At 39.9% G+C, this 22,029-nt stretch overlaps 2 pseudogenes; both read right to left on the reverse strand.

The window, feature by feature from the left end:
- The window catches only part of LOC103247677 (septin-14-like), a 92,058-nt pseudogene that overhangs the window by 41,381 nt on the left and 28,648 nt on the right, over positions 1–22,029 (reverse strand).
- On the reverse strand, positions 3,824–6,627 carry LOC103247275 (borealin pseudogene; annotated as a pseudogene).

The raw sequence follows: 22,029 nt of genomic DNA on the forward strand, positions 1-22,029 counted from the left end.
GCAGCAACATGGATGGAGCTGAAGCCATTATCCAAAGTGATGTAATGCAGGAACAGAAAACCAAACACCACACACTCTCATTTATAAGTGGGAGATAAATACTGAGAACACATGAACACAAAGAGGGAACAACAGATGCTGGGGCCTCCTTGCGGGTAGGAGGGCAGCGAGGATAGAAAAGGTACTATGCTTACTCTTTTTTTCTTTTTCTTTTTTAGTATATGTGCTACTGAAGTGAGCACTTTTTTCTGTTTGTTTGAGATGGAGTCTCTCTCTGTTGCTGAGGCTGGAGTGCAATGGTGCGATCTCGGCTCACTGCAACCTCCGCCTCTCAGATTCAAGTGATTCTCCCACCTCAGCCTCTTAAGTAGCTGGGATTACAGGCACCCACCACCATGCCCGGCTAATTTTGGTTATTTTTTAGCAGAGAGAGAGTTTCGACATGTTGGTGAGGCTAGGCTCAACTCCTGACCTCAGGTGATCCACCCGCCTTGGCCTGACAAAGTGCTGGGATTACAGACTCGAGCCACTGCATCTGGCCAGTACTATGCTTATTATCTGTGTGATGAAATAATCTGTACACCAAACCCCCATGACATGAAATTTACCTATGCAACAAACTTGCACATGTACCCCTGAACCAAAAATACAAATTTTGTTTTAAAAAAGAATTCTTTTCTCCATATGCTTGCCAGCACTGGTGATGGTTTGTCTTTTCGATAACAGTCATTCTAACAGACATGAGGTGATACTTCATCATGTGTTTAGTTTGCATTTTCCTGATGATTAGAGATGCTATTTTTTTTCATATGTCTTTTGGCCATTTGTATTTCTTCTTCTGAGAAATGCCTGTTCAGATCCTTCGCCCATTTTTCATTGTGTTATTTTGTTATTTGTTTTCTTGCTATTGAGTTGTTAGAGTCATAGCAAAAGTATTACATATTTTGAACATTAGCCCCTTATCAGATGTATAATTTGAAAATATTTTTTCCAATTTCTGGGTTGTATCTTCATGCAATTAGTTATTTCTTTTGGTTTTGTTGCTGGTGCTTTTGAAGTTTTTTGTTTGTTTGTTTTTTGAGGTGGAGTCTTGCTCTGTTGCCCCAGCTGGAGTGCAGTGGCAAGATCTCGGCTCACTGCAATCTCTGCCTCTTGGGTTCAAGGCATTCTCCTGCTCAGCCTCCTGAGTAGCTGGTATTATGGGCACCCACCACTACACCCAGCTAATTTTTATATTTTTAGTAGAGACGAGGTTTCACCATGTTGGTCAGGCTGGTCTGAAACTCCTGAAATCAGGTGATCCACCCGCCTCAGCCTCCCAAAGTGCTGGGATTACAGGCATGAGTAACTGCACCCGGTCAGCTTTTGGAATTCTATTCAAGAAATAATTGTCATGACCAATGTCATAGAGCTTTTCCCCTATGTTTTGTTCTAATAGCTTTACAATTTTAAGTATTAAGACTTTTATCCATTTTGAGTTGATTTTTGTACATGCTGTGAGATAAGAGTAAAGTTTTATTCTTCCACATGTGAATATCCAGTTTAACCAACACTATTTATTGAAAAGATCATACTGTACCCAGTATGTGTTCTTGGCACCTTGGTCAAAAATCAATGGACTATAATTACTTAAGTTTATTTACGGGCATTCTATCCTGTTACATTGATTGATGTGTCTGCTTTTATGCCAGTGCCATGCTGTCTGGATTACAATCACTTTATAATATATCTTGAAATCAAGGAGTACAATGCTTTCAGCTTTGTTGTTTTCTGCTCAAGATTGTTTTCACTATGCAGGGTTTTTTTTTTCTAATTCCGTATAATTTTAGGATTTTTTTTCTGTTTCTGTTAAAAAATGACTTTGGAATTTTGATAGCAATGGTATTAAATCTGTAGACCATTTTGGGTAGTATGGACATTTTAACAATATTATTTCTTCTAATCCATGAACATGGGGTAACTTTCCATTTATTTGTGTCTTCTTCAATTTTTTTTAAACACAAAACCAGAATTTATTGAAAGCAGGTACCAGCTCTGATTAGAACAAATCAGCTTAGAGATACCATTACTCAGAAGAACAATACATACAAATATATATACACACACACACACACACACACAGAGAGAGAGAGAGAGAGAGAGAGAATACATATAATATATATGAAAATCTCAAGAAAAGGAGAATAACTTAAAAAGAATTCAACTTGAATACAACTATATTATGAAAATGGTCTTGTTGCAAAGTAATAACAAATACCACAAAGAGCCCTACTTGAGAAAACCACGTGCCTTCAAGCCTGTGAGTGAGGACTCTGGTTCTCAAATTCTTAGAACACAGCACATGATTCTCTGGGACAGAGAGGCTGGCTGCAGCACGAGGGCCTCACTGCTGACTCCATTTAACAAAGTCCATGCCCCAGGCACAGGCTAAACACAGGGAATGAGGCCACCAGGCAAATCATACCCGCCCCTGCCAACATGAGCCCCATAAAAGAGAAGTGCTTACTGAAACCGACAGACTTGGCAGGGAACACTGGGCCATAGAGTGCTTAGAGAGAATTATTTTGTGATCAGTCACATGAAAACCCTAGAATCGAAGCCCTACAATTCCTTTATCCAAATGCCCACTGACACTAGTGAGGTAGAAGAGTCAGACACAGAAGCTGTCTCCAAACCAGTAGTTGGTCTTCAGTAAACAAGGATAAACATAAAACACTGTTTCGGCTGCATACAGTGGCTCACGTCTGTAATCCCAGCACTTCAGGAGGCCGAGACAGGTGAATCACTTGAGGTCAGGAGTTCAAGACCAGCCTGGCCAACATGGTGAAACCTCGTCTCTACTAAAAATACAAAAATTAGCCAGTGTAGTGGCACGTGCCTGTAATCCCAGCTACTTGGGAGGCTGAGGCAGCAGAATTTCTGGAATCTGGGAAATGGAGGTTGCAGTGAGCCAAGATCATGCCACTGCACTCTAGCCTCGGTGACAGATTGAGACTCCATTTCAAAAAAAGAAAAACAAAAAAAACCAAACACTGTTTCACAAGTGGGCTTTGACAGAACTACTGGGCACAGCAGGTGAAAGATCCCAAAGTCCCATTGAGCACCTCCAACAGCAGGAGGAGGAAGAAAGGGAGGAGAGGGAGGAGAGAGGAGTGCTGGAGGGAAGACGTGCATGTTCCCTGTTGAGGTTACTGCTGCAAACTGTCCTGATCTGATGATTTGTACAGTCCCCCCCCTTTCTGGACCAGCCCTCTCATGGCCCAAAGCTCACTTCTCTGAGCCTAAACCTCTCAGTCTCAAGCATAGAGAACAGAAATGCCAGATGCAAAGGCTCTCTGGGTAGGGGTGGTGGAGGGAGTCTTCCGGAGAACACAGGGTTCTTGTGCACCACCTTGGTTACAGGCAGGACAAGGCAGTGCAAAGAGGATGCTGAGGTACAGCGGGCAGAAGGCAGCAGCTCAGAGGGCAGGGAGGATTCAGCTGGAGACTGACGGGATGTTTCCATGGCATGGCCCCTGCAAGAAATGGCTGGGGTCAGCTGGGATGGAGGGCTGAAGAGCACAGCCCTACCTAACTGGTGTGGGAACAGCATGTCTCCCCTTCCTGAATTCTCCCAGAGGAACATGGCTCCTTGCTTTGGAACTTCACACTCAAACAACAAGTCTGAAGGGAAGAAGTCTTGGCTGGGCATGGTGGCTCAAGCCTGTAATCCCAGCATTTTCGGAGGCCAAGGTGAGGGGATTACCCGAGGTCAGGAGTTCGAGACCAGCCTGGCCAACATGGTGAAACCCTGTCTCTATTAAAAATACAAAAACCTAGCCGGGCACGGTGGTGGACGCCTGTAATCTCAGTTACTCAGGAGGCTGAGGCAGAAGAATCGCTTAAACTCAGGAGGCAGAGGTTGCAGTGAGCCAAGATCACACCATTGCACTCCAGCCTGGGTGACAAGAGTGAAACTCCATCCCCAGAAACAAAAAAAAAAAGGTCCACCCTATCAACTTTGGCTTCTCATTTATGGTCTGTATGCTGCTGCAGATTTGGGCAAGATGGTTGGAGAGCTTCTTAACATTTCCCAAGGCCTCTGGATCTAGCTGGGTGATGCTAAGCCTCTGCAAGTCACTGGTCAATAATCACATGCACCCTTTGCCATCCACTGGCACAGTGAGAAAGATCTCTTTGCTGTGGGCAAGAGGGATGCCATTTCCTGAGATGTTGTAAATCTGCTCTCCTGTGGCAGGAATGCGCAGGCCAGGGATTGTGAAGACCCTCGAGTCAAACCTGGGTGTCAAGCCTGGAGTTAGTTTCACTATGGACACGTCCAATTGGCCCAAAGCTGGGGTAACAGTGATGGCACAGCTTGACTTTCCCTTTTGCCTTTTTCTTTACAGACTGAGTTCTGTTCTTGGATGGAGGACACCTTTTGACTCTTGCAGTTTGAAGATTCTTATGTTTATTTTCTTCTTCTTCCTCTTCTACTATCATTTCATCTACTTGTATCACCTTTCATGTTTTAGCAGATTTCAGGGGTGTTTGAATAGCTTCGGTGGTTAGTTTGTTTATTTCATTGATATCCAGGTCAGCTGTTGCTGCCTCTTCCAAGCCCTGTTTGTTTCCTCTGAGGGAGAAGTAGTCGAGCCATTCATCTTTGTGCAATGCCTTGGGGAACCGCAGGATCTGGATGTTGTAGAGTTTATCCACCTCCTTGAAGAGGTTCTGCCTGTCTGACTCAATTGGCTTGATTGGTATTTCCACTTCACGGTCGAAGTCTTTAAGAAAGGAGGTAAGCTTCCACCTCCCTAAGGAGTTGGTCTTGGCCACACAACTGCTGCCCTCCTAGGAGCCATGGTGCTTGGTGGAAGCTGTGGGGAGCAACACATAAGGGGAAGGCAAACTCTCCTCCAATTTTAAATCAAGTTTGACAGTTCTTTTTTTTTTTTTTTTTTTTTTTTTTTTTTTGAGACGTAGTCTTGCCCTGTTGCCCAGGCTGGAGTGCAGTGGTGTGATCTTGGCTCACTGCAAACTCCGCCTCCCAGGTTCAAGTGATTCTCCTGCCTCCACCTCCCAAGTAGCTGGGATTACAAGCACGCATCACCACGCCTGGCTAACTTTTGTTTTATTTTAGATGGAGTTTTGCTTTTGTTGCCCAGGCTGGAGTGCAATGGTGCGATCTCAGCTCACTGCAACCTCCACCTCCTGGGTTAAAGCAATTTTCCTGCCTCGGCCTCCCGAGTAGCTAGGATTACAGGCATGCACCACCACACCCAACTACTTTTGTATTTTTAGTAGAGATGCGGTTTCTCCATGTTGGTCAGGCTGGTCTCGAACTCCCAACCTCAGGTTATCTGCCCACTTCAGCCTCCCAAAGTGCTGGGATTACAGGCTTGAGCCATCGCGTTTGGCCTAATTTTTCTATTTTTTTAGTACAGAAGGGGTTTCGCCATGTTGGCCAGGCTGGTCTTGAACTCCTGACTTCAGATGATCTGTCTGTCTCAGCCACCTAAAGTGCTGGGATTACAGGTGTGAGCCACAGCACCCAGCAATTTTTATTTTACTTTTATTTATTTATTAATTATTATTATTATTATTATTATTATTTAAGATGGAGTCTCGCTCTGTCACCCAAGCTGGAGTGCAGTTGTGTGATCTCGGCTCACTGCAACGTATGCCTCCCAGGTTCAAGTGATTCTCCTGCCTCAGCCTCCTGAGTAGCTGGGATTACAGGTGCCCGCCACCACACATGGCTAAATTTTTGTATTTTTAGTAGAGAAGGGGTTTTGCCATGTGGGCCAGGCTGGTCTCAAGCTCCCGGCCTCAAGTGATCCACCCGCCTCAGCCTCCCGAAATGCTGGGATTACAAGCATCAGCCACCGCGCCTGGCCAAGTTTTACTGTTCTTAGTGTGCAGATATTTTACTTCCTTGGTTAGATTTATTCTTAAACATTTTACTTTTCAGCATTATTCACAATAGCCAAGATTTACTTTTCAGCATTATTCACAATAGCCAAGATACGGAAACAATCTAAGTGCCCATCAACAAGGTATACAATAAAATACTATAAAGCTTTTAAAAAGAATGAAATCCTGTCATGTGTAAAACATGAATGAAACTGTAGGACATTATGCTAAGAGAAATAAACCAGGCACAGAAGGACAAATCCTGTATAATCTCACTTATATGTGGTAACTAAAAATGTCAATCTCACAGAAATAGAGAGTTGATAGTTGGTGAATGGAGGAAAGTGGGGAGGCAGAGGGATGGGGAAACAGAAAATATTGATCAAATGGTACAAAGCTGTAGTTAGACTGGAGGAATAAGCTTCAGTGATCTATTGTATTGCATGGTGTCCACAGTTAATAATAAGCTACTGTATATTTCAAAATTGCTAAAATGTGGAGTGGGGTGGAGCAAGATGGCTGAACAGAATCCCTCATCAATCATTCCCCTACATAAACACCAAATTGAACAATTATCCATGCAAGAAAGCACCTTCATAAGAATGAAAAATCAGGTGAGCAATCACAGTATCTGCTTTTAACATTGTATCAAGAAAAGAGGCACTGAAGATTGCAGTAAAGAGAGTCTTGCATAGCCTATACCATCTGACATTCATCCCCCAGCAGCACCATACTGAACAGAGAGAACCTGTGTGCTTTGGGGAGGGAGAGTGAAGTGATTATGGGACTTTGCATTGGAACTCAGTGACTGCCCTGTCACAGTGGAACACAACACAGGGCAGAATTCTGCTAGTGCCCACAAAGGGAACTTTTTTTTTTTTTTTTAGATGGAGTCTCACTCTTTCACCCAGACTGGAGTGCAGTGGCGTGATCTCGGCTTACTGCAACCTCCACCTCCCAGATTCAAGTGATTCTCCTGTCTCAGCCTCCCGAGTAGCTGAGACTACAGCTGCATACCACCATGCCCAGCTAATTTTTGTATTTTTAGTAGAGACAGGGTTTCACTATATTGGTCAGGTTGGTCTTGAACTCCTGACCTTAGGTGATCCATCCACCTTGGCCTCCTAAAGTGCTGGGACTACAGGTGTGAGCCACCACTCCTGGCCAAAAGGAGTATTTAACCTAGATCCCACTAAAGAGGAACCCCCGATGCCGGAGACTGACAGGAACTTAAGTTCCAGCTACCTCTACCACTAGTTAATTAAAGTGCCCTGGGGTCCTGAATAAATTTGAAAGGCAGTCAGGCCACAAAGTCTGCAGTTCTTGGGCAAATCCAGGTGCTGAACTTGCTCAGAGCCAGTGGAATGGGAATGCGCATGACCCCGTGAGACATCAGTTTTGGTGGCCAAGAAGTGCTTGTATCACACCTCCCCCAACTCCAGGCAGTGCAGCTCAAAGAGAGATTCCTTCCACTTGTGGGAAAGAGAAGGAAGATTAGAAGAGAACTGTGTCTTACAACTTGAGTAGCAGCTCAGCCACAGGAAAACACACCACTAAACTGATTCCTGAAGCCCCCAATTCCAAGCCCTACTTCCTGGACATTTCTAGAGCCACTCTGGGACAGAAGGGAACTTGCTGCACTGAAAAGATGGACCCAGTCCAGCAGGACTCACCACCTGCTGATTCTTTTCACCTAAAGAGCCCTTAGGTCTCAAACATCAATAGTAGCAAGGCAGTAGTTGCCATGGGCCTTGGGCAGGACCCAGTAATTTGCTGGCTTCATACGTGACCCAGCACAGTAGCAGCTGTGGTGTTCACAGGAGAAACTATGTCACCCCTCCCTCAACTCCAAGCAACCTAGCACAGACAGACAGACTCCTTCAGTTTGGGAGAAAGTGAGAAAAGAGTTTGAGAGATTCCAACTAATAGTCCAAGGAATTCTCCCAGATATTATCCAAGACCACTGAAGCAGTATGAGTCTGTTAGAATCACAGTGCTACTGAGCTTAGGGTACTTCCTAGTAAATTCCCTTTGAATACTTAGAAAATCTTTTCAAGAAGAACAGGCACAACTGAGTCCAGAATGCAAAGACTACAATAAATATCTAACTCTTCAATGCCCAGACATAGATGAACATTGACAAGCATCAAGACCATCCCAGAAAACATGACCTCACCAAATGAAGCAAATAAGGCACTAATGACCAATCCCAATCACACATCTCAGGACAGAGATATGTAACCTTTCAGAGAACTCAAAATAGCTGTTTTAGAAGAGCTCCATGAAATTCAAGATAACACAGAGAAGAAATCCAGAATTATATTAGATAAATTTACCAAAGAGATTAAAATAATTTTTAAAAATCAAGCAGAAATACTGAAACTGAAAAATTTAATTGACATACTGAAGAATGCATCAGAGTCTCTTAACAGCAGAACAGGTCAAGCAGAAGAAACAATTAGTGAACTTGAAGAAAACTATTTGAAAATACAGTTAGAGGAGAAAAAAGAAAAATGAAATTAAAAATAAAGTGTACCTATGAGATCTAAAAATAGCCTCAAAAGGGCAAATCTAAGGGTTACTGGCCTTAAAAAGGAGGAAGAGAGACAGAGATAGGAATAGAAAGATTACTCAAAGGGATAATATCAGGGAACGTCACACACCTAGAGAAAGATATCAATGTTCAAGTACAAGAAGGTTATAGAACACCGAGCAGATTTAACCCATAGAAGACTACCTCAGGGCATGTGATAATCAAACTCCCAAAGGTCAAGGATAAAGAAAGGATCCTGAAAGCAGCAAGAGAAAACAAACAAATAACATACGATGAAGCTTCAATGTGTCTGGCAGTGCACTTTTCAGTGAAAACCTTACAGGCCAGGAGAGAGTGGCATGACATACGTAAAATGCTGAAGAAGAAAACCTTTTAGCCAAGAATGGACTATCCAGCAAAAATATCCTACAAATATGAGGAGAAATGAAGACTTTCCCAGACAAATAAAAGTTGAAGGATTTCATTAACACCAAACCTGTCCTAAAATAAATACTAAAGAGAATTCTTTTATATACATATATGGATGTTTATATATATATAGATGTTTATATGTGTATATATACATATAAACATTGATGGGCAATAAGAAATCATTTGAAGGTACAAGACTCACTGGTAATATTAGGTAGGCTCAAGAGGAACTGTGGGCCAGGCACATGAATCAGGCTCATGATTGTAATCCCAGCACTTCGAAAGGTTGAGGTGGGAGGATCACAAGGTCAGGAGTTCGAGACCAGCCTGGTAACACAGTGAAACCCCATATCTACTAAAAATACAAAAATTAGCTGGGCATGGTGGTGGGCACCTGTAATCACAGCTACTTGGGAGGCTGAGTTAGGAGAATTGCTTGAACCCGGGAGGTGGAGGTTGCAGTGAACTGAGATCGCACCATTGCACTCCAGCCTGGGCAGCAGAGCTAGACTAAATCTCAAAAAAAAAAAAAAAAGAGGAACTTTTTTTTTGCCATTACTTTTAATGCCGTAACTTTTAATGGCAAAAACTGCAACTACTTTTGCACCAACCTAATAGTAAGTATACAGATACATGTGGAATGGTATAACAAGCTTATTGTGGTGGGTACAGCACTCATATCTGGAGTAGAAATACTAAAAGGTAAACCTATCAAAAGTAATAACTAAAACAACTTTTCAAGACATAGACAGTATAAAATATAAATAGAAATTTAAAAAATGTTAATAAAGTGAAGGCATGAAGTTAAAGTGTAAAGTTTTTATTAGTTTTTGCTTGTTCGTTAGTTTCTTTGTTCATTTATACAATCGGGGTAAGTTGTCATTAGTTTAAAATAATGGGTTATAAAATGTTATATACAAACCTCATGGTAACCTCAAATTAAAAAAAAGTACAACAGATACACAAAAAATAAAAAGCAAGAAATTAAAGTATACCATCAGAGAAAATCACCTTGACTAAAAGGAAGACAAGAAGGTAGGTAAAAAGGAAGACCACAAACCCACCAGAAAACAAATAACAAAATGACAAGAATAAGTCCTTATTTATCAATAACAACATTGAATGTAAATGGATTAAACTCTCCAATCTAGAGATATAGAGTGATTAGCCAGGCATGGTAGTGGGTGCCTGTAATCCCAGCTACTAGGGAGGCTGAGGCAGGAGAATTGCTTAAACCCGGGAAGTCGAAGTTGGAGGCCTGGAGGTTGCAGTGAGCTGAGATTGTGCCACTGCACTCCAGCCTGGGTGACAGAGCAAGACTCTGTCTCAAAAAAAAAAAAAAAAAAAAAAAAAAAAGACACAGGGTGGCTGAATGGATTAAACAACAACAACAACAATGGTCTGTTGCCTACTAGAACACACACCACCCAAAAAGACACTAACAGACTAAAAATAAAGGGATGGGAAGATAATTCCATGCCAATGGAAACCAAAAAAGAACATGAAAATTTATACTTATATCAGATAGAATACATTTCAAGACAAAAACCATAAAAACAGACAAGGAAGGTCCATTATGTTGATAAAGGGATTAATTAAGAAAGAGACCATAACCACTATAAATACATATGTACCCAACATTGGAGCACTTAGATATATGAAGGAAACATTGTTAGAGCTAAAGAAAGAGAAAGATTACAATACAATAATAGCTGGAGACTTCAACACTCCACTTTTGGCATTGCACAGATCATCCAGATAGAAAATCAGCAAAAGAATCAGACTTAATCTGCAGTATGGACCAAATGGACCTAAAAGACAGTTACAGGACATTTGTCTCCTCAGCATGAAGCATATTCTCAAGGAGAGAGAATATGTTAGGCCACAAAACAAGTCTTAAACAATTCAAAATATGAAATCACCAAGTATTATCCCTGATTACAATGGAATAAAAGTATAGATCAATAACAAGAGGAACTTTGGAAACTACACAAACACATGGAAATTAAGCAATATGTTCCTGAATGACCAGTAGGTCGATGAGGAAATAAAGATGGTAGTTTTAAAATTTATTGAAATAAATGAAAATGGAAATATAGCATACCAAAACCTATGGGATACAGCAAAAGTAGTACTAAGAACAAAGTTTATAGCAAATAAGTTTCCACATCAAAAAAGTAGAAAAACATCACATAAACAATCTAACAGTGCATCTTAAAGAACTAGAAAAGCAAGAACAAACCAACCCCAAAATTAGTATAAGAAAAGAATAAAAATCAGAGCAGAAATATATGAAATTAAAATGAAAAAAAAACCAAAGATCAATGAAATGAAAAGTTTATTTTTTGAAAATATAAACAAAATCTACAAACCTTTAGCCAGACTAAGGAAAAAAAAGAGTAGACCCAAATAAACTCAGAGATGAAAAATGAGACATTATGACCAGGTGCAGTGGCTCACACCTGTAATTCCAGTACTTTGGGAGGCTGAGACAAGAGGATTGCTTGAGCCAGGAGTTTGAGACCAACCCGGGCAACATAGTGATACCCCCTTCTCTAAAACAAAGAAAAGAAAAGAAAGAAAGAAAAAGGAGGCATTACAAACTGATGCCGCAGAAATCCAAAGGCTCATTAGAGGCTACTATGAGCAACTATATGCCAATAAATTAAAAAACGTAGAAGAAATGGATGAATTTCTAGACACATACAACCTATCAAGATTGAACCATGAAGAAATTCTAAACTTGAATGGACCAATAACAAGTAATGAGATCAAAACCGATATAAGAAGTCTCCCAGCAAAGACATGTCCAGAAAAAGAAAAAACAATCTAAAAAAGAAATAAAAACTAATTCAATTTACAATCGCTATAAATAAAATACCTAGAAATAAACGTGACCAAAGAAATGAAAACTGTAAAACACTGATGCAAAAAATTGAAAAGGACACAAAACAATGGAAACATAGTTCATGTTCATGGATTGGAAGAATCAATAATATTGTTAAAATGTCCATATTACCCAAAGCAATCTATAGATTAAATGCAATCCCTATCAAAATACCAATGACATTCTTCATAGAAAAAGAAAAAACAATCCTAAGATGTACGTGGAACCAAAAAAAATACTTAAAGCAACTCTGGGCAAAAATGACAACACTGGGAGGAATCGCATTACCTGACTTCAAATTATACTACAAAGTTATAATAAGTGAAATAGCATGGTATTAGCATAAAAACAGACACATAGACCAATTGAACAGAATACAGAACCCAGAAATAAGTCCATATAGGCACAGAGAACTCATTTTCAACAAAGGTGCCAAGCACATACATTGGGGAAAGGATAAGTTCTTCAATAAATGGTGTTGGGAAAACTGGATATCCATATGCAGAAGAAAGAAACTAGACTTTTATCTCTCACCACATATAAAAATCAAATCAAAATAGATTAAAGACTTAAATCTAAGATGTCAAACTATGAAACAACTACAAAAAACAATGGGGAAACTCTTTAGGACATTTATTAATACCCCACAAGCACAGGCAATCAAAGCAAAAATAGACAAATAGGATCACCTCAAGTTAAAAACTTCTGTGAAACAAAGGAAACAATCAACAAAGTGAGGAGACAACCTACACGATAGAAAATATTTGCAAACTATTTATCTGACAAGAGATTAATAACCAGAATATACTTAAGAAGCTCAAACAACTAATTGGAAAAAATTTAATAATCCAATGTAAGATGGGCAAAAGATCTGAATAGACATTTCTCCAAAGAAGACATTTTGTCTTATTGACAACAGCCATTTTAACATGTGTGAAGTAACGGTTCATTGTGGGTTTTTTAAAATGCCAAACAAGCAATGAAAAGGTTTTCAACATCACTCATTACCAGAGAAAGGCAAATAAAAACTACAATGAGATATCATCTCACCCTGGTTAAAAAAGCTTTTATCCAAAAGACAGGCAATAACAAATGCTGGTGAGGATATGGAGAAAAAGGAATCCTTGTACACTGTTGGTAGGAATGTCAATCAGTACAGTTTCTATGGAAAACAGTATGGAGTTTCCTTAAAAAAAAAAAAAAACACTAAAAATAGAACTACCATATGATCCAGCAATCCCACTAGTAGGTGTATACCCAGAAGAAAGAAAAGTAGTATATCAAAGAGATAGCTCCACTCCCTTGTTTGTTACAGCACTATTGACATAGTGAAGTAACAAACATTGCCAAGATTTGAAAACAACCTAAGTATCCATCATCAGATGAATGAATAAAGTAAATGCGGTACACATACATGATGGAGTACTATTCAGTCATAAAAAAAATGAGATCCTGTCATTTGCAACAACATGGATGGAACCGAGGACATTATGTTAAGTGAAATAAGCAAGACACAGGAAGACATGTCCTCACTCATTTGTGGAGCTAAAAATTAAAACAATTGAACCCATGGGGATAAAGAGTGGAATGTTAATCACCAGTAACTAGGAAAGGATTGGGAGGGAGAGAAGTGGGGATGGTTGATGGGTACAAATACATAAATAGAATGAATAAGATCTAGCATTTGATAGCGCAAAAGGGTGACTACAGTCAACAACAATTTACTGTACATTTTAGAATAACTAAGAGTATAATGCGATTGTCTGTAACACAAAGAAAGGATAAATGCTTGAGTTGATGGGTACTCTATTTACCCTGATGTGATTACTGCACATTGAATGAGAGTATCAAAAATCTCATGCACCCTATAAATATATACACCTACTATGTATCCATAAAAATTAAAAATTAAAAAACACAGGCCCAGTGTGGTGGCTCATGCTTGTAATCACAGCATTTTGGGAGGCTGAGGCAGGTGGATCACCTGAGATCAGGAGTTCGAGATTAGCCTGACCAACATGCCAAAACCCTGTCTCTACTAAAAATACAAAAAAAAAAAAAAAAAATCCCAGCTACTTGGGACTGAGGAAGGAGAATTGCTTGAACCCAGGAGGCGGAGGCTGCAGTGAGCCAAGATCACACCATTGCACTCCAGCCTGGGCAACAAGAGCTAAACTCCATCTCAAAAAAAAAAAAAAAAAAAATTAACAACACAATAAGCTGTTACTTCACCCATGCCAAAATGGCTATTATCAGTAAGACAAACAAATGCTGGTGAGGACATGGAAAAAAGAGAACCCTTGTACACTGTTCGGGGCAATGTAAATTAGGATAGCAGTAAATTAGGATAGAAAAACAGTATGGAGTTTCTTCAAAAAATTAAAAATAAAACAACTACCATATGATTCAGCCATCTCACTACTGGATATATTACCTCCCAAAAATGAAGTCGGTATGTCAGAGAGATACCTACACTACCATTATTCACAAAAGCCAAGATATGGAAGCAATCTAAGTGTCCATGAATAGATGCATGAAGAAAATAAGTGTGGTATACATGTGCAGTGGAATACTACTCAGCCTTAAAAATCAGGAAATCCTATCATTTGCAGCAACATGGACGGAACTGGAGGACTTTACACTAAGTGAATACTCCAAGTACAGAAAGACAAATAGTAAATTATCTCACTAATAGATCACATTTTTAAAAGTTAAACTTGTAGAAACAGAGTAGAATGGTGGTTATGTGATTTAGGTGGAGGGTATGGTAGGAGAGATGTTAGTCAAAGGATACTAAATTTTAGTTAGATAAGAAAAAGTTAGAGATCTATTGTACAACATAGTGACCATGTTAACAACAATATTTTATATTCTTGAAAATTGCTAAGATAGATGTTAAGTTTTCATCACAAATATAATTGAGATAACACATATGTTAATTAAATCAACCATTTCACAACGTATATGTATTTCAAAACAACATGTTGTACATAAGTACATACAATTTTGTCAATTAAGATTAATTAATGAAAAATAATTTGTATGACTCTCTCCTGTGTTTATCATGTCCAGAAGATTGACCACAATATATGATTTATTGTGTTTAATACTGTGACCACATTTTATACATCCACATATAGTATAGTTATATATTTTATAACATATACTAATATGCAATACAACATAATACAACAAATATTAAAACATTAAGTTTTAAGTATGTTTAACAAATTTTAAAATTTCTAATATGTAAATTTTTTAAAATCATCATTTGGGGCTGGGCACGGTGGCTCATGCCTTAATCCCAGCACTTTGCACGGCTGAGACAGGTGGATCACCTGAGATCAGGAGTTCGAGATCAGCCAAATACAGTGAAATCCCGTCTTTACAAAAAATACAAAATTCAGCTGGGTGTGGAGGTGAGTGCATGTAATCCCAGCTACTCGGAAGGCCGAGGCAGGAGAATCACTTGAACCCAGGAGGTGGAGGTTGCAGTGGGCCAAAATCGTGCCACTGCACTCCAGCCTGGGTGACACGAGCAAAACTCTGTCTCGAAAAAAAAAAACAAAAAAAACAAAAAACATCATTTGGAAACCAGTACAAGTAGAAATTTTCCATTCTCCAATAATTAGTACCACAAGTATATGAATCAGACAATAAATTACTGCTTACTACACTATTCTTAGTATGATGCTAAATAATTATATAAATGTCAAAGGTATAATCTTTAGCCAAAGCTAAACTGTACTTTCTTGTTTTAAAAAGTCTATCAGTCTTTTTTTGTAGCAACCAGTTTAAAATGGTTTCTACATTAGGTAGTAATGAGTTTATGTAACATGTCTACACACTAGCATTTTTGCTTCCATTTTGTTTACAGTGCTTTCCAGCATCCTCAATGTCATGATTGACACAGAGACAGAAAATATGCACATGGCGCATTGGGAGCACTGGGATAAACAAAGAGGTTCTTCCCAGACTGTAGATTTTGGCTTAAAGAGCGTTCAGCAAACTTCTATGAGAATGAATCACGGTCAAAGTAAGCATTAGTTTAAATAAAACAGAGTTTATGTTCCTCATTAGTAACTGTTAACTTACAGATTACAAGAGTTACCAATATTAGCCCAAGTTAAAATGTTACTTTGAGACTATGAATGATACACATATATTTAACTTAATCATTCCAAAGCCTGCACTCTTTCATTTTTACCTTGCAAGGCTCCCCAAGGGTAGTGATGGCCTCTGACCATCCTTTCTGCAACTTTCACTTCATCCATACTCCCTACCACAGCAAAGGGTAACAGCGCCTAGAGAACAAGAATATCAATTGAATTCTCTAGCACCAATAGAGTTCACTCTATTACTCTCACTCCTGTTACAAAAATGACAGTGATGATGATATTGTAATAAATTTAATTAGGGATCTACCCTGTATCTCATTTTAAGACTTAACAATATGCGCCAATTAGTTTCTGTCAGCATCAGTTTCAGGCTGTGCACACAGTTGGAAACTGTCTACTGAGCAGAGCCTAAAGCAAGGTATCCTGCTGTGGGAAACACAAAGAAAAAAGATTTTTAGTAGACATCATTTTTCTCACACTATCTTTACCCTGAACCATTTTTACCCTGAATGTTGAAGAAATAACATACAAACAACTTGTAACTCTGGTATAAAGTTCAAAGACAAAAATATTAAAAATAACTACAACTATTAGAATAATTAATGGATACAATATAAAATGTATTAATAAGCAAAACTGTATATGCCTCAATAAATTATGTTTGTTTATTTGAGACAGAGTCTGGCTCTGTCACCCAGGCTGGATTGCAGCGGTGTGAGCTTGGCTCACCACAACCTCCACCTTCCAGTTGTGAGTAATTCTCCTGCCTCAGCCTCCCTAGTAGCTGGGATTACAGGCACCTGCCACCACACCTGGCTAATTTTTGTATTATTTAGTAGACCCTGAGTTTCAGCATGTTAGCCAGGCTGGTCTTAAACCTGGACCTCGAGTGATCTGCCCACCTTGGCCTCCCAACATGCTAGGATTACAGGCATGAGCCACCATGCCCGGCAAAAAGAATTTTTAAAATTTTATAGTACTTAGCATGTCAATTCAGAAATCTATTTAGTGTTTGAGGTGTCTTAAAATAAAGGAGGTGTTTCACACAAAAAAAATAAAGAAAGAAATAAAAAAAAGGAGGTGTAAATAATAAGAAAAGAGAAATGGAAGAAATGGAATTAACAGTTATCAGTTTAGATTCTGTGTTTCAGATCCTTCACAAAGATTTTGGCACTTACACCTCAAAAAAAAAAAAAAAAAAAAAAAAAAAGGCCTTAATAGAGGTGTCATTGATCCCATAACATAGATAAGTCTCAGGGAAGATGAGTGAATTGTGCAGGATCTCTTGGCTTTTAAGTAGAGAAGATAGGATGGAAATCTAAATCTACATACTTTCAAAATTTATCATCTTTCAGCCAGGCATGGTGGCTCATGCCTATAATCCCAGCGCTTTGACGGGCCGTGGTGGGCAGATCACCTGAGGCCAGGAGTTTGAGACCAGCCTAGCCAACATGGTGAAACCCCGTCTCTATTAAAAATACAGAAATGAGTTGGGTGTGGTGATGGGCATGTATAATCCCAGCTACTCAGAAGGCTGAGGCAGGAGAATTGCTTGAATCCAGGAGGCAGAGGTTGCAGTGAGCTGAGATCGCACCATTGCACTCTGGCCTGAGCAACAAGAGCAAGACTCCATCTCAAAATAAATAAATAAATAAATAATTATCATCTTTCAAATTTTAAGCTAATATTTTAGGTATTTACTACCACAAAATGTTTATACAAATAAAGAGTTTAGTCATCTATACTACTGCCCTGACTCTAAAACCAGAGACAACACAGCAGTCCGCATCCAACCCCCATCTATTTGTTTTGAGGCAAGTGCATTTGAGAGTTGGAGGCTCCCTTTTAACACTCAAGACCTACTTGTGAAACAGGGGCCCTGCCTTCGATGCAGCAAATGGAGAAGATGGGGGCCCTGGCCATCCTTGCCTAGTTCATGAGGCAGTGGCTCATTATGTGGGGAAGCAATCCAAAGAACCTCAGACTGCTGCTCCTCCACAATGAGCTCTCGGTTACCAGCGGGTGCCTGAAGCGTGGGGGGGAGGGGTGGTAACCTGTCATTGTTTCCACCCACAATTACAGAACAATGCCGCAGAGATTTTGCCTTGGAGGGGAAACAGGCCATGAAACAGAGAAAACCCATCCAAAAATTTAAATGTCATCCTAAGGGACCTGAACAACCAAAAAAAAAAAAAAAATTGAAAAGAAAGACCAAATTAGGGGTCTCACACTTCTAGAATTCAAAACATATTACAAAGCTACAGTAATTGAAACAGTTTGGAAGTAGCATAAAGACAGACATGTAGACCAATGGAATCAAATACAGATCCCAGAGTTAATCCTCCCTTACCTATTCTTCTGTTGATAGACATTTGGGTTGCTTCCAGCTCTCAGCTACTGTGAATAATAACACAATTTATATGCCTTTACAAATATCTAAGACCCTGCTTTCAATCCTTTCAGATATATACCCAGAAACAGGATTGTGAGGTCATATGGTAATTTTATTTTCAATTTTGGAGAAACCACCTGTATTAGTCCGTTTTCACACTGCTGATAAACCTACACCCGAGACTGAGAAGAAAAAGAGGTTTAATTGGACTTACACTTCCACATGGCTGGGGAGGCCTTAGAAGCATGGTGGGAGGTGAAAGGCACTTCTTACATGGCAGCAGCAAGAGAAAATTAGGAAGAAGCAAAAGCCGAAACCCCTGATAAACGCATCAGATCTTGTGAGACTTATTCACTATCACGAGAATAGCATGGGAAAGACCGGCCCCCATAATTCAATTACCCTCCCCTGGGTCCCTCCCAAAACATGTGGAGATTCTGGGTGATATAATTCAAGTTGAGATTTGGTGGAGACACAGCCATACCACACCACCACCGTACTGTTTTTCATAGTGGTTCTCCATGAGAAAAACTACAAAACTCCATTGAAAAAACCAGGGACAGGCTGGGCGTGGTGGCTCATGCCTATAATCCCAGCACTTTAGGAGGTCAAAGCAGGTGGATCACCTGAGGTCAGGAGTTCAAAACCAGCCTGGCCATCATGGTGAAACCCCATCTCTATTAAAAATACAAAAAAAAAAGAAAAAAAAGAAAGAAAAAGAAAGAAAACAAAAGAAAAACTCAGGGACTATCTAAATAAATGGAGAGACATTCCATGTACATGGATATAAAGACTCAATATTGTCAAGATGTCAATTTTCCGTAACTTAACCTATGAATTCACCACAATCCCAATCAAAATTTCACCAAATTATTTTGTAAATAATAAACTAACTCCAAAATTTATATGAAAAGGCAAAAGAACTAGAATAGCCAACATAACATTGAAGAACCAAGTTGGAAGACATACTATTCAACCTCAGGATTTACTACAAATCCATAGTAATCAAAACAGCATGGCATGGGCAAAATGATAGACAAACAGATCAATGGAACAGAATAGAGAGCCCAGAAATATGCCTACACAAATATAGTCAATTGATATTTGGCAAAGAAGCAATGGGAATTCAACAGAGAAATGATATTCTTTTCAATAAATGGTGCTGGAACTGGATATTTACATGCAAAAATAAGAATCTATAAATAGACCTTACATATTTCACAAAATTAACTCAAACCAGATCATAGGCCTAAACATAAAGCATAAAATGATAAAATTCCTAGAAGATAATGTAGAGTCCTAATTAGGGAAGGGCAGTCAGGCTGGTGGGAGCAGGGGAAACCAAAAAAAGGGAAGCAGATAAGCTACAAGTCTGTCTTTCTTCAGAATCCAGAACACACAGCCCTCCTGCACAAACAACGCACAATCTTCCTGTGCCTAGCTACCAGCAGACCCTCGGTTGATACAAAAAATTGCAAGTTAGCTCACTGCACTGATAGTGGCAGGAGGCAGACAAATGCCTAGGCAGATAGAGGCAAGTTCCCAGGGAAACCCCACCTCCAAGCCAAGGACAGTTTAAAGCCTAAAAGCCAAGCTACAAGTCAAATCCATGGACTGGACTGAGAAGCTGTCTTCTGGCTTGGTGCTCTTCCCTCTGACTGATCCCCGCCCTTCACCTGGTTTACATACACCTACACTTCCTAATTGTTTTTTCACATTGTTCTGCCCACCTTTGGGTGGTGCCTTTGTTTTAACCTTTTTGCATACTCACAAACCAATCAGCACGCACTCCCCTATTCTGAGCCCATAAAATCCTGGGGCTTAGCCACAAAAGGAGAGAAACCGCCCCCAGGTCCCCTCTCCAACGACAGCTATTCCATCACTCAATAAAATTCTTCTCTGCCTTCCTCGTCCTTCAATTGTCAGGGTATCCTCATTCTTCTTGGACATGGGAAAAGAGCTCGTGAACTCCCCATCTCAGGTAGAAGCTATAACATGGCAGGCTGGGGCATGCTGGTCCAGCCACAGGCTGAGCCACTGTGCAAGCCAGACTGGGCCAAGTGAATGGAAAGCCTCTTGTGTGGCAGGTAGCATGCCCAAGCAAGGCCCAGGTGGGTTTGTCACTGGCCAGAGGTCCCTGGCTGGCAAAATGACTGAGAAGAATCTTGCATCACAACCTTGGTATTATCAGCACTACACAAAGCCCTCTTCAGCATACAGCCTAAGAACTAGCCTATAAAATCTCAGGCAATCCTTTGTTTGCAGTCAGCTTCTTTCTCGCAAGCTGCCTATTGTCTCCCTAGCAATGTATTTTCCTACTTTCTTTAATAAGTCTACCTTCCCTACCTACAACAAGGTAAACTTTTTTTTTTTTTGAGAGAGTCTCACTCTATCACTCAGGCTGGAGGGCAGTGGTGCAATCTTGGCTCACTGCAACCTCTGCCTCAACAAGGTAAATTTTTTTTTTTTCTTTTTGTAGACAGAGTTTTGCTCTTGTTGCCTAGGCTGGAGTGCAATGGAGTGATCTCAGCTCACGGTAACCTCCGCCTTCCAGGTTCAAGCAATTCTCCTGCCTCAGTCTCCCAAGTAGCTGGGATTACAGGCATGCGGCACCACACCCAGCTGATTTTGTATTTTTAGTAGAGGCAGGGTTTTACCATGTTGGTCAGGCTAGTCTCAAACTCCCGACCTCAGGTGATCCACCCACCTCGGCCTCCCAAAGTGCTGGGATTACAGGCATGAGCCACTAAGCCCACCCGGTAAATTCTTTTATGCCTACACCACCAGTTCAGATGGTCATCACTCCCTTGCAACAGATAACATAAAAGGAAATGTAGGTGACTTTGGGTTTAGCAATGACTTCATCAATATAATACTGAAGATATCATCGATGAATGGAAAGAATTGATGAGTTGGATTTCATTAAAACTAAAACTTCTGCTAGCAAAAGACACTGTTAAAGAAAACAAGGTAAGCCACCGACTGAGAGAAAATCTTTACAAAACACACACTTGATGAAGCACTGATGTCCAAAATATACAAAGAACTCTTAAAACTCAATAACAAGAAAATGAACCACCCAATTAAGAATGGGCACAAGATCCAAATAGCCACGTCAACACAAAAGATATTCAGATAACAAATCAGCATGTAAAAAAGATGATCAACATCATACATCCTCAAGGAATTGCAAATTAAAATACATGATACTACACATTTATTAAATTTCCATCCACTGAATCTAAAATAAAAGGTAAAAAAATTTTTAGGTCAGGCACAGTGGCTCGCCCCTGTAATCCCAGCACTTTGGAAGGCTGAGGTGGGTGGATCACCCAAGGTCAGGAGTTTGACACCAGTCTGACCAACATGGTGAAACCCCATCTCTACTAAAAACACACAAAAAGTAGCCAGCTGTGGTGGTGCACACCTGTAATCTCCAGCCTGGGTGACAAGAATGAGACTCCATCTCAAAAACAAAAAAAAAAATTTTTTTAAATTTCCAAAATCCAAAATACTGACAACACCAAATCCTGGGAAAGAGAGCGCAGCAAGAACTATCGCTCATTGCCTGTGGCAATGCAAAATGGCGTAGCCACACTGTAAGACTGGCAGTTTCTTTCAAAACTAAATGTGCTTTTACCATATGATCCATAAGTGCACTTATCAGTATTTATCCAATTAAGTTGAAAACTTGCGTCTGTACAAAAGCCCGCACACAAATGTTTACAGCAACTTTATTCATAATTGCTAAAGCTTGAAAGCATCCAAGATG

This window comes from Chlorocebus sabaeus, chromosome 21 (genome assembly GCF_047675955.1).
Source record: "Chlorocebus sabaeus isolate Y175 chromosome 21, mChlSab1.0.hap1, whole genome shotgun sequence".
Lineage (NCBI taxonomy): Eukaryota > Metazoa > Chordata > Mammalia > Primates > Cercopithecidae > Chlorocebus > Chlorocebus sabaeus.